Genomic DNA, 17,447 nt, shown 5'->3' with positions numbered 1-17,447 from the left:
GGATTAATAGGTTAGTGCCACAGTGCTACATAGCTCATGATGAAACAAATGTGTTTTTTAAATTCAGATATTATACAACCAGATCAGCTGTCCTATCCAGTTCTAAAGAATACCAAGGTTTATCCTGAATATTCATAGTAGTAGGAGATGCAGATACTACAGTGATAAGGGCCATATATGTACCTGATTAGGTAACAATTACTTGGTTATTATATTCACCCAGTAAAGGCATGATCATGCTCCCCTCAAATGAAATAGTAAAGCTCCCATTGTGTCCTAAATTAGGTATAGTGCTTCAGCGAATAACTGAAATCTCCATCACTATAACTACTTCGTTACTGTGCTCAGTTACTATACATTATTTTTGCTTTCTGCACTGCAATACTCTGGTATCTCATTTAGGCAGCTTAGTATTATTACCTGGTTACCCAGGCAATGTTCTGCTACATGTAGGTACCTGTTGAACAAAGGACACACTCCAGGGAGTGTTTTAACACTGTTTTAACATGATGGTCTTAAATAGCTGTAGTTACAAAGTAGAAGAAATAATGAGCACCAAAGCAAGTTTCTCAAACCATGTCTAGGGTATGGAAAGGTCTTACTGTGAACCTGTGTTTGGGAATCTAATTCATAGTGTTATGTGACTAAGAAGGACCTGATCTATTGAGGTCAGTGGAAGATATGTCTGCATGAGGACTGCAGGTCTGTTTCTCTAGTCTGCTGCATAGAGATTACAATCAGTATGTTTATAGAAACCAATGTAATAACTAATCCTGGGTTGTTTTTTTTTTTATGTAGATGGTTAAGGGCAGTTCACAAGGCAATTAAACTCTTGGCTTCCATGCCCAGAAATGGAAGAGCAAATAAAGAATTCCCATTTGAAATGATTCAGATGAAATGATGTTTAAAATATTTATTTATATGGCACTGACTAATTATTTTCCTTGCAGCTAGAGTGCTGCTGTGAGGAGTGGGTGGAGAATGCCGCACAGGCAAAGGGCAATGAGTAACATTCTAAATCTTAAAAATCAGCTTACCTCTAATAAAGGGTGCTTAATATAATCAGACAGGACACATCAAGCAGTCCTCTGAGTGTGAGTGAATGAGTCTTTCTCTCAAAACATGCTCTTTTTACCCTGGGCCATATTCCAGGGGTTTATATGTTTGATTGTTAAGAGAGTGTTTTAAAACATGTTTATATTGTCATTTCATCTATTTTTAATGCACTCATCAGGTTAGTTTCAGTGCAAACAAAATTTACATAGAAAAACTCTACTTCCTGTGCTCCCCATGCATTGTGTTCTTAGTGTGCAAGTATGTTCTTGTGGCATAACACCTCAATGCGGTTTAAAAACTGAATTCCGGTTACTTACATCAAAGCTCGCCTTGTTCTAGACATATTTCTTTGCTTTCGTGAAGGAGTGTCAAAATGGAAAGGTGATTGAACACAGCTTAAGTGGAATTGCCTTTAAACTGTTTTCATGTTGACTGAAGATTTAAGATATTAAAGTTTTTATTTTAAATACATTTCCCCTAATTTCTAAGAGAATTGCTCATTAGATAATTGCATGGCAGTATTAAAACTAATATCCGTATTTACACAGGTTCATAAACTGACTCCAGGGATAGTCCAGTCTGAGAACTGATCATTAATCAAATGTTTGGATTATATTTATGAATTCTTTATTTCTTGTTTTTACTATTTAAAAATACCAACGCCTGTGATCATAGGCAGATATTTTGCAAATGAGTTTGACTTACTTCCTGAGTGTTTACTGGTCCTTACAAATATAGGCCCTCATCCTTCATCGGAATATGCTTGCATAAATCATTATGCCTGACTAGAGTTGCCTAATGGAGCAACAGGGGATTTCACTAGTATTGTGGAATCTTTGGCTGGCATAGGCAGCTCTACTCCAGCCCCTTTGTAGCCAGTCCCGAGCCTGGACCATGGCGCACTCTAGCGATTCCCAACTTTGTCACAGCCCTTTGAGTGGCCATTAGAAGCCATTATACTCTAAAACTCTGCTGGGGACAGGAAAGATGTAGGACATGCCCCAGGCTTGTGGAGCTGCAAATGGTTCCTTTCGTGGCTCTTACCCTGAGCATTAACTTCAGACCAGGAGGAGTTTTCAGCTCCTTATTCATACTTTAAAAATCCTCAGACTATAAGGGACAAATCCTCCTCGGTAGGAGTTTTGCAGCTGACATCATAGAGGCCAGGACTTGGCCCAAAACGTTTTGTTTGAAAATTCTGTTTCCCAACAAACAGTAAAGGGGCCGTTCCTCTCGGTAGGTGACACTTCCCCCTAGGTTTTCTTGATCCAGAAGAAACTTGTTTGTGTCTCTGTTCTCTCTTTGTTTCCTCACCCTTCCCAGGTAATAAGCACAGCTCAGAGCTTCAAGTTTGCTCTGCTGCGCAACATTTTCTTTCTGGTGCAGTCTAGTGTCAGCCTCCTTTTTGCTACCAGCTTGTTCATCACTGCTGAAGTAAATGTGATTTTTTTTTCTGCAAAGCTCTGCTTTCCCAAGAGTCTGTCTCTTAACTCTATTTTGGGATCAGCTGCCATCCTCAAACAATCTGATTATTTTCCCTGAATATTAAATCACTTCTATGCACTTTAATTTGGTTAGGTGGAGTAACAGAGGACATCGCTCATGTTGGCAGGAATGGTGAGGGAGAAAGAGAAGGATATAGAATGTGTATGAAGATTTCAATGTGCAGCTATGTTTTAACATTAAATGCACTTTTTAAAAGTCTTAGATCAGTGTCTCTTACCTATTGTTTTATGTTGTAGCTGAAGGGGACAAAGTTGTTTGGGTTGGTAGGAATAATAGAGAAAAAAAAAAAGGCTTTCTGCTATTAAAAATATACATCCAGGAAAACTTGATCTTCTAAATGTCTTCCTTACATTCAGGAACAAGTGGCCAAAGCAGCAGCAATGTGCATACCTTGTGCTTAGCGATACGTGTTATTAAATGCATTTCTTGGTGTAGAAAGTTAAAATAACTACTTTGCTTGAACCCATAGGCGTCTACCTTGGCAAGAAAATCGTCACCCAAATTGCATGTTCAGAAGCCAAATATTATAATCCCTTACTAAATGCATCAATGTTACTCCAAGTAATCACAGGATTTTTATTAATTAGTGTAACTGCAGGTAATCATTGGATTAGAGTTCATCAATGTAACTCTAGGTAAACCTGGTTTTATTTTAATGAGAATTTTAGAGAGATGGGAGTGAATTTTGTTCCCTAAATGGTATGTCCTGTGATCCAGAATTTTTTGGTGCTGGTCAGTATCGTAGTGCTACACATTGTTCTTTTACAGACTTACCAAATAAAGCATAAACTGTGCAGTAGCCTATATAATGCACTCTGAGGTTGATGAACAGGTGTCACTATGGTATAGAGCTGTATGCTATAAGCAATATTGGGTTGGCACTATGGCTGAGATATGCGCTCTATAACTTTAAACCTATAAACCAAAGTGACTTAATATGCTGCTCTGGGAAGCGATGCAGGCTGCTGAAGGGTCACATTTTTGGAACTGTTCTAGGTATCCATGTGGAATAGGGAATATTTGTGCCTTTTTGGTACATAGAACTTATTATGGTGACGAGATGCATTCGGGGTGGGACTGAAAGGACCTATTTCCATTTAAGTAGGATTCCCACATTTTAGAAACTTTCAGCATAGTTAATAGTGCAGAGGTCTCAGTGATACTCTGGTGGTGTTGGCAGTATGACGGAAAAATGATGGTGATTGACACAATAAAATCACTGGTTCAAAATGTGTAATGAACGTGGCCAACTAAAGAGATGCACTATACCTTCTGTACATTTGATTGAAATACAAACATAGTCTTAAACTATAGTATGTGGGCAACCATGTGGGTATGAGCCCCAAAAGATATCAGCAGTTGACTGCACAATTGATGCTGATTTAGAGCAAGAAGGTGATATTGTGCCATGAACCATCATTGTCTTTTCCCAAGTGGAATAAGTACTTTGTTTTGATTAAACAATCCAATTTGAGAGAGGGAAAGAATTGTAGCAACATTGCATTTGGACAATTGCTGATAGAGTTGGCTGATGTGATTGCAGAGCTATTGGACATTATTTTGAAAACTCGTGGCAACTGGGGGAGGTCCCAGATGATTGGAAAAAGGCAAATATAGTGCTCATCTTCAAAAAAGGGAAGGAAGAGGATCCGGGGAACTACAGAGCAGTCAGCCTCACTTCAGTCCCCAGAAAAATCTTGGAGCAAGTCCTCAAGGAATCCATTTTGAGGCACTGGAAAGAGAAGAAGGTGATCAGGAACAGTCAACATGGATTCACCAAGGGCAAGTCATGCCTGAGCAACCTGATTGCCTTCTATGATTAGATGACTGGCTTTGTGGACGTGATATACCTTGACTTTAGCAAAGCTTTTGATACAGTCTTCCACAGTATTCTTATCAGCAAGTTAAAGAAGTATGGATTGGATGAATGGACTACAAGATGGATAGAGAGCTGGCTAGATCATTGGGCTCAATGGGTAGTGATCAATGGCTCGATGTCTAGCTGGTAGCAAGTGGAGTGCCCCTGGGGTCGGTGCTGGGGCCGGTTTTGTTCAACATCTTCATTAATGATCTGGAGGATGGAGTGGATTGCATCCTCAGCAAGTTTGTCAATGACACTAAGCTGAGGGGAGTGGTAGATATGCTGGAGGGTAAGGGTAGGATACAGAGTGACCTAGACTAATTGGAGAATTGGGCCAAAACAAATCTGAAGAGGTTCAACAAGGACAAATGCAGAGTCCTTCACTTAGGATGGAAGAATCCCATGCACTGCTACAGACTGGAGACCGACTTGCTAGGCAACAGTTTTGCAGAAAAGGACCTGTGGGTTACAGTGGACAAGAAGCTGGATATGAGTCAACAGTGTGCCCTTATTATCAAGAAGACTAACGGCATATTGGGCTGCATTAACAGGAGCATTGCCAGCAGATCAAGGGAAGTGATTATTCCCCTCTATTTGGCACTGGTGAGACAACATCTGGAGTATTGTGTCCAGTTTTGGGCCCCCCCACTACAGAAAGGATGTGGACAAATGGGAGAGAGTCCAGCAGAGGGTAACAAAAATGATTAGAGGGCTGGAGCACGTGACTTATGAGGAGAGACTGAGGGAACTAGGCTTGTTTAGTCTGCAGAAGAGAAGAAGGGGGGGGGGGGATTTGATTGCAGCCTTTAACTACCTGAAAAGGGTTTCCAGGGAGGATGGAGCTAGGCTGTTCTCAGTGGTAGTAGATGACAAAACAAAGAGCAATGGTCTCAAGTTGCAGTGGGGGAGGTCTAGGTTGGATATTAGGAAAATCTATTTCATTAGGAAGGTGGTGAAGTACTGGAATGGGTTACCTAGAGAGGTGGTGAAATCTCCATCCTTAGAGGTTTTTAAGGTGTGGCTTGACAAAGCCCTGGCTGGGATGATTTAGTTGGGGTTGGTCCTGCTGTGAGCAGGGGGCTGGACTAGATGCCTCCTGAGGTCCCTCTCAACCCTAATCTTCTATCATTCTATGACAATTTAGCAAGATCAAGGAATGATATCCTATAATGTCCTCACAAAGTCATCTGTGTTATAATTTGAAGTCAAGGTTGTCTTATACCTGCACATTTTTCTCATTTTGCAAGTTTGTAGAAAGCAAATAATATTTTTCCCACATGAGAATGGAAATAATACTGTTTACATGCCATCTGGTTAGTGTACACTATATATATAAATTTGTCCTGCTGCCAAGATAAATAAAAAGCTTTTTGACTAACAACTCTAATAAAATGCAACTGATTTATTAGAAGAGGAGCTCTTCGTCAAGGATGTCTCTGTAACTGAATGTGGGAGTGTATTATTTATACACTGACCTGATGGTTACTTAAGTGGACACTTACAGCAGGCCTGGTGCTGGACACCGGGTTAAGTGAGGCTGCCTACAAGGAGCTGGAAGTTGGCCACTTTCACTCAGGGGCCTCACTGGCGGCGAGTTCCTAGGACTTGGCCGCCATCCACTAGATAGTAGAAAGTGTTCAAGGTCGTAAACAAGATAGTTGTGTGAGCTAAAAAGCTACCAATAATATGTAAGCTGTTCCCGTGTGAAGTAGGTGAAATCATATAATAGCCAATTAGCAACTGTGTAAATTTTGTAGGCAAAGATGATTAAAAAGGTATATAAGCTGGGAGGCAAGAGGGAATAAATGATTCTGCTTGCAATCATACTGGTTGTTGTGCTTTATCCGTCCTGCATCCTCTGTCATCAGCAGTGGAGCTCTCCCTCATCCTCTGCCATCAGCAGTGGAACCCGACAACTGAAGTGCTGTTTGTAATGACATTGCACTGAGTCACTTGATACTCTTTGGGTGAGAGAGTTTAGTTAGAGACTAGAACAGGATGCTGTTTTTATTTCAGTGCTGCTTATCATGAAATGTCTGGAGAATTACAGTAACTCACGTTTTAGACAGAGTTTCTCTTTTACATTATTCTGGGATGTTGTAAAGAGAGGAAAAAATATCCAAGGCTTACTTTATGCATTGGTTTTATTTTAGTCATTTCTCCCCATCTGAGCTTTCCTCATAAAATGTATTACATTGCACCCATAGACGCTTTCTAATTAGGTTGAAAAGGTGGTGGAGCTACTGCTGGTTCATATGGTCTACAGTTAAGCAATGGGCAAGCTTCACACAGTTCAGAGCTTCATGTTCAAAGTTCACGTCCCAGTGTTCAGATGCTTATAGTATTGTGCTACATAAATATCTGGAGTCTGCCAAACTTCATGTGTGTGGTTTCTGCTGTTTTCTTCTGGTCAAGCTTCAGCTATTCTTAGAACTGCTTCTCTCATGGTATTTCTGCACTTTCACTTTGGGACTTGGAGAGAATTGGGAAGCAGAGAGGCATGGACATGTGAAAACAACGTTGTTGGAAGAGGAAAGTTATCCAAACTATATTGGGCCTCAAAAGTGCAGTTCAGATTTTAAGCGGAGGTCTGGTTCTAATTTTATCCAAGCCTGTTAATTTGTAGCAGTATGATAATTAAGATGACTATCTTTGTTATGAATATCTTTGGTATGAATTCAATTTGTTATTAGTAATACCTTGCAATTCTGTAGTGTATTTGCTCTTGGGCGCTCAAAGAGCTTTACAAATAATTTGCCTGGATCACTGCAGCCCCTCTGGAGTGGAAGGCAGCAAATTTTTAATGGCACTTATTTATGGACAGGAAATGAAGACTATTGTCTCCAGTTAAATCCCTATTGCAGCTTTATGTGGGAATAATGTAATTACCAGAGTTGAAATTAGGCCAAGATGCCAGGCAGCATTCTAACCTAGAAGGGAAAAAATACTATGGAATCTATAATGATCACAAGAAATTAGAATAAAATGTTTGTCTCATCTGAAGGAATGAACTTCCAGCAGCGCAGTGTCGCCAGCACAATGATGGGGTATGGACTCAGAAGGCCCTACTTCCAGTGGCATATTTTGTGTTTTTAGGATCTTATAACTTGTTTAACCTGCTTAGCTAGTGATTTCTGAAGATTCCATAGCTCATTGTACTACTGTATGGCTGCCCATAAATTTGCCCTGGATCCATGTATTCTGACATGACCAGGAGATGTGTGGTCCATGGCAGCAGAGGTTTCTTAAAGAATTTTCTCCATGTCTAAGGATTTCATTTCTTATACTATCCTTGGTACACTTCTTGTACTGTCCTTGGTGAAACTATACTTCTAGATTATCTGTAGCCAGGTAATGAAATACAGTTACTTTCTCTGACGTGGTTGTTAATTTATTTTTAAAGCTATGTGAATTTCATGAGGCTTTAAAATTCTGTTTATTTTAAATTCAATTTGCTGTCAATTCATTTGATGTTTTGTGTAGTTTCTCTGTAAACAAGACATTGAATATCAAAGAGCTTGCTTCATAAATAATTTTTAAACTAGTAACTATAATAAGATGACCATCTGGCCCTCATCACGAGTCAGTAGGCATTTTCTATACTGTTCATGTTCTTCTTGGAGTGCTTGCTCATGTCCATTCCACTTCAGGTGTGTGCACACCTCCATGCACGGTTACCCGGAACTTTTTCCCCTTAGCAGATCCTGTAGGGCTGGCTCCGGCGCCCCCTGGAGCCCTGCGCACATGTCGCAGTATATGAGGCACTGCCAGCCCTACGCCCCCTCAGTTCCTTCTTTCCGCCCATGACGGTTGCTGGAACGAGCCTTTCTCTTAGCAAATACTATCCCCCTTGTTTGGATTTGTTTGATATTCTAAGTTAGCTTTATTTAGTTAAGTGTTGTTAAGAGTAGTTAGAGATAAGGCAAGTCCCTGCGGGGACTTTGAGCGGCCAGGCCGTGTGCCTCCTGCGGGAAGGCCTTCCTGCTCAGTGACTCCCATGACTGCTGACTTAAGCTTTTTTCTGTGGGCTTCCCACAAGCAAAGTGCAAGTTCTGCAGGGCTTTCAAATCAAGGACTCAAAAGCACCGAGAAATCTGGTTGAAAGCTCTGTTGATGGAGGCAGCGCTCCGCCCAGCATCCGAGCTGATCCGCTCCGCCTTGGTACCAAGCGTCACCTTGGTACAGAGCACACCGTCGGCGCTGCCCTCGATTCGGCACTGCGCAACATCACTGGCACTGAAGAGAAAGAAGCAGTGCCCTGGGCAGACACTCCCCTGGGCCGACGGTACGGGCAGGATCGAGTACGGAGATGCACCGGACCCGGCCCGTCGAGACTTTTCCGGTGCCAGCATCTTCGGTCAGGGAGCCTCCCCTGACTTCTGGGAGTGGGAGAGTGCCCCTGCCGACGCCGTCGACACCGGGGCTTTTCAGGCAGCAAGAGCCTTCTTGGCCTTGCCTACGTCACCTCCGCCCCCCCTTCTGCTGAGGGAGAAGGGGCCAGTGTCATGGGAGAAACCTGTGTTGGGTGTCCCTGAATGGCGGTGGAGATCCCCGGTATCGGGAGGAAGATCTCCTGCCAGACAGTCTCCGAGGGTAGAGCAGATCTGCTCCCCCAGTAGTCGCTCCAGGTCGGCGTTGTCAAGCTGACCTGCCCCAGCACGGGACATGGAGTCTCCCTCTTGACGCTGACGTTGCTCCCCGGCAGCAGAGGCAGCACACGCCAGGAGGCTGCACAGGTCGAGGTCTGCCAGGCGGTGCTCGGACAGCTCCCATTCCAGTTCCCCAGCACCAAGGAGTTCGCCTGTACCTAGATGGCGTAGAACCCAGTTGCCGGAGTCCGGCTCGGCACTGAGGAGTTTGGGGCGGCCGCAAGGCAAGCGGAAATCATGGGTACCGAGACGATGCTCCGGTATCTCTAGCTCTTCGGCGCGCACCCCCACTCGTCGGTGCTGCTCGCGGCGATATAGGCAGTCCTCATCGTCCTCCAGGTTGGAGGCATTGAGAGGGCAGTCCCTGGCATGGAAGGGTGCCCGGGACCTAGGACAAACACGGCATGTGACGATGGCTCGGGGTCTCCTGGGGGGACAATTGTCGGGCAAGCCAACGTCCCCACAAAGCATCACAGCCTGTGGCGCAGTTGGCCCCAGGTTGGCCTCCGGGACGTGGCCGCAACAATGGCCTTATTGGGCACCATGGGGTATCCAGGTGGGGCTGGGGCCCCAATCCATTATGTCGTTAGGGGTGCAGTCCGTGCCTCTGGCACAGGAGAAGGCCCATAGGTACCACTCCTCGGACAAGGAGTTGGACCCCCTGGAGGGAACCTCAGTGGGTACAACCCTTCACCAGCAGGGGGCACACCCGCAGGCTGCACCTCTGCAGTCCTCTTCCTTCTCACCTGACGAGGCAGTCTCCCAGGACCACTTGGTGCCACTGGAGGATTTCAGGGCGCACCACGAACTGCTCAAGAGGGTGGCCTCCAGCATGGGGCTGGAGGTGAAGGAGTTAAAAGAGGCCGAGATAGCCTCTTCAATGTGCTGGCGGTGGCTGCCCCAGCACGAGTGGCCCTCCCAGTCCATGAAAGGGTCCTTAACATTGTAAAGGCCCTATGGCAAACCTCCTCCTCAGTCGCCCCTACGTAAAAGGTGGCCGAGAAGAAATATTACGTCCCAGCCGAGGGGTTTGAGTATTTGTTCACACACCCCGCCCCGGGAACCCTGGTAGTAGACGCGGCTAACCAGCGAGACAGGCAAGGTCAGCCAGGGTCAACTCCCAAGAACAAGGACAGTAAGAAGCTGGACTTGTTTAGGAGAAAGATTTATTCCACGGCAAGCCTGCAGTTCAGGGTTGCCAATCATCAGGCCCTCCTGGGCAGATATAATTTCAACCTGTGGGACTCCCTTAGGTGGTTCACTGAGGCCCTGCCCCAGGACCAGGCTGCAGATTTTAGCGCTATTGTGGAAGAAGTAACCACGGTAGCTAGGGCAGCACTCCAGACATCCTGTGATACTGCTGACTCGGCAGGCAGGGCCATAGCCTCCACCATCTGTGTGAGAAGGTGCTCGTGGGGGCAATCCTCGGGCCTGTCCCAGAAGGTGCAGCAGGCTATTCAGGGTCTCCCCTTTGATGGGTCGGCCCTATTCTCTGACCAGACCCATGCGAAGCTGCACAGTCTGAAGGACTCCAGGGCCACGCTTCGCTCCCTGGGCCTTTACACGCCCCAGTTTTCCACGTGTCAGTCAAGGCCCAGGCATAGCAGCAGCCAAGGCTTCCACCCAGGCCTTTCCAACCCTATAGGGATAGGAATAGGGGGTTTAGAAGAAGAAATCAGCCCCGTAGCTCGTCCTCAGCTCCCAGCAGGGGCCCCCCAAGAGGTTGGGCAACCAAAGGACACAATTTTGATGGTGCGCCTGAGAGTGGCGCCCCGACTGCTCTCCTGAATCCACCCCACCCCTTCCTAAGCAGGTTAAGGCCCTTCTGTCATAAATGGACAAAAATCACTTTGGACCATTGGGTCCTTGGGATAGTCTCGGGGTGCTCCGACCTACAGTTTACATCTACCCCCACCCCCAACAACCCTCCCCCTACATCCCTCTTCAGGGACCTCTCTCACGAGCAACTCCTCTTGCAGGAGGTGTACACCCTCCTCAACCTGGGAGCGGTGGAAATGGTCCCTCAAGGCAGAAGAGGGAAGGGATTCTGTTTGAGGTAGTTCCTCATCCCCAAGGCGAAGGGGGGTCTGAGACCCACATTAGACCTGCGTCATCTAAACAAATATATCAAACGACTCAGGTTTTGCATGGTCTTCCTAGCCTCCATAATCTCTTCCCTGGATCCAGGAGAGTGGTATGCCGCCCTCAACCTCAAGGACGCATACTTTCATGTGTTTATCCTCCCCAGCCACAGGCGTTTTCTCTGTTTCACGGTGGCTGACTCCCACTACCAGTTTACAGCCCTGCCCTTTGGCCTATCTTCGGCTCCAAGGGTGTTTACCAAGTGCATGGTAGTAGTGGCTGCCCACCTGAGATGAAAGTGTGTGCAAATTTTCCCTTACCTAGACAATTGGCTGATCAGGGGCAGGTCCAGGTCCCAAGTGCAGGAAAGCGTGACCCTCACTTGCTCTATGTGCACCAGGCTGGCACTACTCATAAACGAACAGAATCCACACCAACCCCAGTGCAACAAATAGAGTTCATTGGGACTACCCTGGACACTTCCCAGGCCAGAGCCTTCCTGCCTCAGCCACATTTCGAGTCGATGGTCTCTATCATCTCCCAGCTGCACCGCTGACCCACGACAACAGCCAGGCACTGTCTACAGCTGTTGTGCAGGCCGCCATGTGGCCTATGTAGTGAGACTAGCTCGCCTGAGGCTCAGACCGCTTCAGGCATGGCTGGCCTCGGTATATGTTCCGAGCAGACACTAATTGGACCGGGTGGTCACAGTTCCCCCGCCTGTCCTAGCCTCCCTAAACTGGTGGCGGACTACCAGGGCAGTGATGAAGGGCATTCCGTTCAGGGAACTGATCCCTTTGGTCACCCTAAATCCGATGCTTCGGACGTAGGATGGGGAGCCCACATCAGTGCCAATTTATGCACTCAGGGGCTCTGGTTGGGGGAGGAGAGTTGCCTGCATATCAACATGAAGAAGCTGAGGGCCATTCGCCTAGTGTGCAAGGTGTTTCTCCGATTCCTGACAGGCAGAGTGGTGCAGGTGCTGACGGACAACACCGCAGCCATGTTTTACATAGGCAGGGAGGGAGCGCGCTCCTCAGCCCTCTGCAAGGAAGCTATCTGTCTGTGGGACTTTGCCGTGAGGCACGATTTCCACCTGACGGCCTTTCACCTCCCAGGAGGAAGGAACGATGAGGCGGATCGCCTCAGCAGGTCGTTTTTACCCCACCACAACTGGTCACTACACCCAGAGGTGGCAGCCATGATCTTCTGGAAGTGGGGAGTTTCCTAACTGGACCTGTTCGCATTGGCCCAGAACACGAAGTGCCTGAGGTTCTGCTTGCTCCGGGGTCACGAGACCGGGTCGATTTCCGACATGTTCCTCATCGACTGGACGGGGACCCTCATGTACTTGTTTCTGCCCATTCTGCTCCTGCTCAAGGTCCTGCTGAAAATAAAGAGGAACAGCGCGGACGTTATACTCATCACTCCGGCCTGGCCGAGACAGCACTGGTTCAGCACGCTGCTGGACCTTTCAATTGCCCCACCCATGGAGCTCCGAGGTGGCACGACCTTCTATCCCAGGACCGTGGTCGCCTGTTTCACCCAGACCTGGACTCCCTGCACCTCATGGCCTGGAGGCTCTGTGGCTGACGGAGGGAGAGAGAGCCTGCTCGGTGCAGGTCCAACAAGTCCTGCTTGGCAGCAGGAAACCTTCTACACAGGTCATGTATCGGGCTAAGTGGAGACAGTTTACCTGTTGGGCGGAGTCCCATGGTATTCCGCCCACCCTTTCTCTTTTGAGTTGAGTTCTGTTCACAACCAGATTCTTAGTTGGTGTAGCTCCACTGACTTCAGTGAAGTTGTCTGTGCCACTTATACCAGCTGAGGGTCCTAAATTTTAGTGGGTTTAATTTTAAATCTATGTGTAGAATCTGGAGGACTTTGCCAGCATTGTGTAGTCTACTGGCCAATGAGTGTGTTGTTGTCCTCCGCTGTGCCTGATCCACTGAGGATAGGAGTCTGTTGAAGGCTCCATTAGTCTAGCTCTTGAGCTCAAGCAGTAGCAGCTTATGTTTCTGATTCTGCGGGTCCCTGGTTCAATCCCAGGCGTGTCAGCTAACATGGTGGCTGTCACAACTGTATCTGTGTGTGTTGCCTCTGCCCGTATCTTCTCTTGATAAATTGTACATTAGAGATTATGGTTGAAGTTTTAAGCAAAGCACCGTCTAAATGCATCATCCCTTCCTTCCTGTGGAGTTATTGATGTTGAGCATGTATGGCATAAGTGGCCTCCTCTGGTTTCCTGACGTCTCCAGTTGCTAGCGTAAGAGCAGATTTAAAAAACAAAACAACCCCGCCCCCCACAACTACAAAACCCCAAAACAAACAAAGAAAAGGAATAAGGAACCCCGAACAATGGAGCTCTTCAATTGAGAATTTGGTTAAAGATTTCTGTGGCAGTCATAGGAGTGACTGACTATAAGTTTTGCTAGCCTCTGGTAGATGAGCCTTTGAGAGGATGAGAGACTTACCGTGACTAAAAGCTAAGGGAGTTCTCTGCCAACTCAAGAAGTAGAGGGCTGTGTTTTTGGAGTTCAAGGAGAAGGGCTGTAGACCTCTTTCTCCATTGTCTCATTTATATAAGTGGGCCAAATTCTTAGCTTGTGTAAATTGGTGTAACTCCTTTACCGTAAATGGAACTGAGTCAGTTTATGCCAGCTGAATTTGTGGCTCAGTTAGGTCTGTTTGCAAAAGATTGATTCATTGCAAGAGGCTTGAAGGAACCACACATACGTTAGTAGGCTATTGCTTTTCAAACAATTTATTAAAAGAAAAAACATAGCATATATTAGTAACAGCTGAAAAGTATTCTGAACTGAGGAATGTTGATTGAAATAACAAAATAAGCCTTGCCAGGAATTATGTCTTGCTGTTTCTCCTTATGACATCTGTCAACCATTGTCACAGTGCATTGTGCTAGGTGAAATTCCCTCTGGTCCAGAAAGCCCACACACGGCCCACTTAAACTTTGCATTGCTGCTCCCTGATGGAAGGAGAAGAGCATGGGGCTGTGCTATACATGGCTATATAATTTACTGCTTATTACTAGAGTGGTGATTGGTGAATCTGAATGCCTGAGAGGCAGCATTGACCAGCAGTTGAGGTCCGCATATAGAGACAGAGTTGGCTTGTGATGGTCCGAATGAGATGCAGAAAGTGCTACTTAACATTCAGTCCCACAGCAGATGGAATGTCTGAGACCTGTGCAAAGTAACTGAGTTTTTGACCTTTTATGGCAAAGTCAGTGGAAATACAGCAAGGTAGACAGGGCAATAAGAATTTACTCTTCAGGGTGCACAGATTAAATTGGAGGTGAATTTACTTTGCATTTTTAAAAGGAAAAAGAGTTGAAAAGAGGAACCAAGGTTAGTTGCAAACCTCAGTGAATGAAATAGTGTGTTGACCACCAAAAAGAGACCTATTCAGGATGCAGCTGCATAGAAACGTTTCAGCAAGGACTAGGGCTTTGAGAGGGGTGAGACAGAGAGAGGGGTGAGAGAGAGAGACGGGGCGAAGGGAGGGGACACTGTTTTGTAACTAGCTTTAAGGAATGCTTTTTGGATTCTGAATGCTAGAAGGTTTTTTGGATAAGGACTATGAAGACAGGTACTGCATTGGGATGGTTACGAGCAGTTTTCTTTAAACATTTCACACACAAAGAGCGACTGCCAGCAGAGATGAGCCTAGTACAGCTCCTACTCTCTACATGGGGGGAGACTCCCTTTTGCTTTCACCAAATGAACTGCAATAGACCCAAGAGAATCTCTGTTACGTGCTTGCTGCAGTTAGACTATGTGGATGGACAGAACGATTACCAGATGGATTGAGTATGTTGTCAGGTTGTAGCCACTTGAGCATCTGGCCACCAGTTGGCAAAAAGCATAATAGACATACACACGTCTGACCAAACCTTAACATGCATTGATGATAAAAAGAAGATCCCTACCTTTACCAGGTAACAGTCCTAAGTAATCAAGTCAGTGTGCTGGCTCTAAAGTAATATTTCTGTTATGCATTAGAATGCTAAAGGGCAATTAAACTTTGCTACAATCTCAGGGACCCTGGAGCATTTCTTTACTTTTCAGAATATATCGAATTTAGGCTAGTCATAGGGCCTGAGTTTAATAAAAAGAGGGAGAATGTAAAGGGTTTTTTTGTTTGTTTTTGTTTTCCTGTTGAGAATAAGGGGTGGATTATAACTACAGTAGCTCTCAGCAGGCTGGACGAGGCCAAGAAACACTGGCAGCATCATGTTATGCCTGACACTTGCATAAGAGGAAAGCATGGGGATTATACCCAATAAATGGCATTTAGAGCATCTGCTTAAACCAGAAGTACAGAAGACTCCAAGGAAGTAAGACTGAATTCTCAATGAGGGCTCATGGATTAAGTAGATATTGTAGTGAACAGTCCTGTGATTCTCATGCCAGCATGCAGCAACTACACCTAACTTTCCCAGAATGGTGGAGTAACTGAAGCTGAAAGAGGGTTGTGTGCTAACTTGAAATTATCTCTGAGAGAAGAGGGGCTCTGAGGAAAAGGACAAAACAATTTGATTCTTAATCCTCATAGGCTATGTAGCATCAAGGCATCAACCAACTAAAAAGTAGGTCACTAATGACAGAAAGTGGAAATGTTAATGAAATTGATTAGAAGTGAAAAAGCGCTAGAAATTGTCATCATTTTGGTAGATGGAGCAGCTTTGATTTAATGAAAGGATGAGAATCTGTACCAAAACTGAAAATTAAGTGTATGGCTAGTAAGTCCCTGCATAGCTAATATGTAATTCCATAACGCTTGCTCATTAAGCTGTGGAAATATCCTTTCAAGTCTTGCAAGAGAGTTGTGCTATAGAACTGGGTAATCTGGTATTAATCAGAGGTGGTAGAACCATGGTGGCTTCCAAAAACTTGTAAGCAGCAGAATTTCCATGACTGGAGGAGCTTTTTCATGTGACTTCCTGTGTGTTGGTTAACCTGTGATGTGGTGGTACCCTGCTTGACTAGGAAAAGACCATTTCCTAGAGACATTCAATCCAGGTATCTTCTCCTCTAAACAAATTCACAAGCATGATCCATTCCTAGGCCAAGGAAACTCTTCTGCTTACTGTTAAAAGAAACTCCTTTCAGCGCTCACCCCTCCTTTATTTTAAGTGAGGAATCTAGGGAACCTAGAAGAGAGAAATGTAGAGGTGCATTTCATGCCAAAAACATAGCTCTGAAAAGTGACTACCTTAAGATTTTGAGATCTTTAATTGGATGCAATTCAGCATTGGAGGTAGCAATAATAGAGACCATTGTGTACATGAGGCTCAGGTGTCTACCATCAAATCATTATACTTTCTAAGATCTCATCCCACCTCACAGAAGCCTTTACTATCAGTGAAAAGAGGATTTCTCTATGGTAATCAAATTTGTTATATTCCTTTCCTCTCCCATCTCACCTGCCCTCACCTGGATTATTTGGAGTAGAATGTCAGATTTTTTTGCTTTGGAAGACTAACTAAGGGAATAGAATGGAAGTGGTGCTTAATTATTGCAGCTGTTTGATAGGCCTGGTTTTCTGGTTCATGATCCAGTGAATGGAGCACTGCACTAAGAAGATCTAGGTTCTATTCCCACCTCTGCTACTGACCTACTTTATGGTCTTGGGCAAGTCCCTTTATATTTTTGTGTCTGAATTTTATCATCTATAAAGTGGAGCTGATGGTTCTTTATGGTATTGAGCTCCACAGATGAAAAGGGCTGTGTGTGAGCTGCTTGTTGTTGTTAATAATTCTTGACTGGTTGAGCCATAATGTTGCTGTTAGAGAGGCTGTTGTTGAACAGGACCAGGGAGGAGAGGACAATGATCAACAAGATTGCCGGTGAGTAATCTTCCCGTATCTCATCATTCATTTTTGTGATACATCTTGTTTTCAAGTTATCCTCTGAAAATGGCTTTTGGAAACATATTGCTGCTGCCAGAAAGCTTTAATCTTCAAATGAAAAAACCTTTCTTTGCAGGACCAGGCTACCCCTTCAAACATCCAATGTCCCATGTTGTTTTGATCAGGGTAATTAAATATGAGACCCAGTCTATCAAAACATTCTCAAAGATAATGAGCTAAAATCATCCTTGGTGCAGTTCCAGGGGAGCTGCAACAGGGGTAAATTTGCCCCATTTGCTTCTGCTGTTTTAATGAGTTGATGCATTGTCCCTCTTATTCAAGAGACTTAGGAAGACTTATTGTAAAGTTTGACATTGCACAGACTTAAGAACATAAGAACCGGCCATACTGGGTCAGATCA

Source organism: Emydura macquarii, unplaced genomic scaffold (assembly GCF_026122565.2).
Source record: "Emydura macquarii macquarii isolate MOO-44397 ecotype Brisbane River unplaced genomic scaffold, CSIRO-AGI_Emac_v2 contig_1253, whole genome shotgun sequence".
NCBI classification, from domain to species: domain Eukaryota; kingdom Metazoa; phylum Chordata; order Testudines; family Chelidae; genus Emydura; species Emydura macquarii.
Note: the sequence above shows the minus strand (reverse complement) of the source record.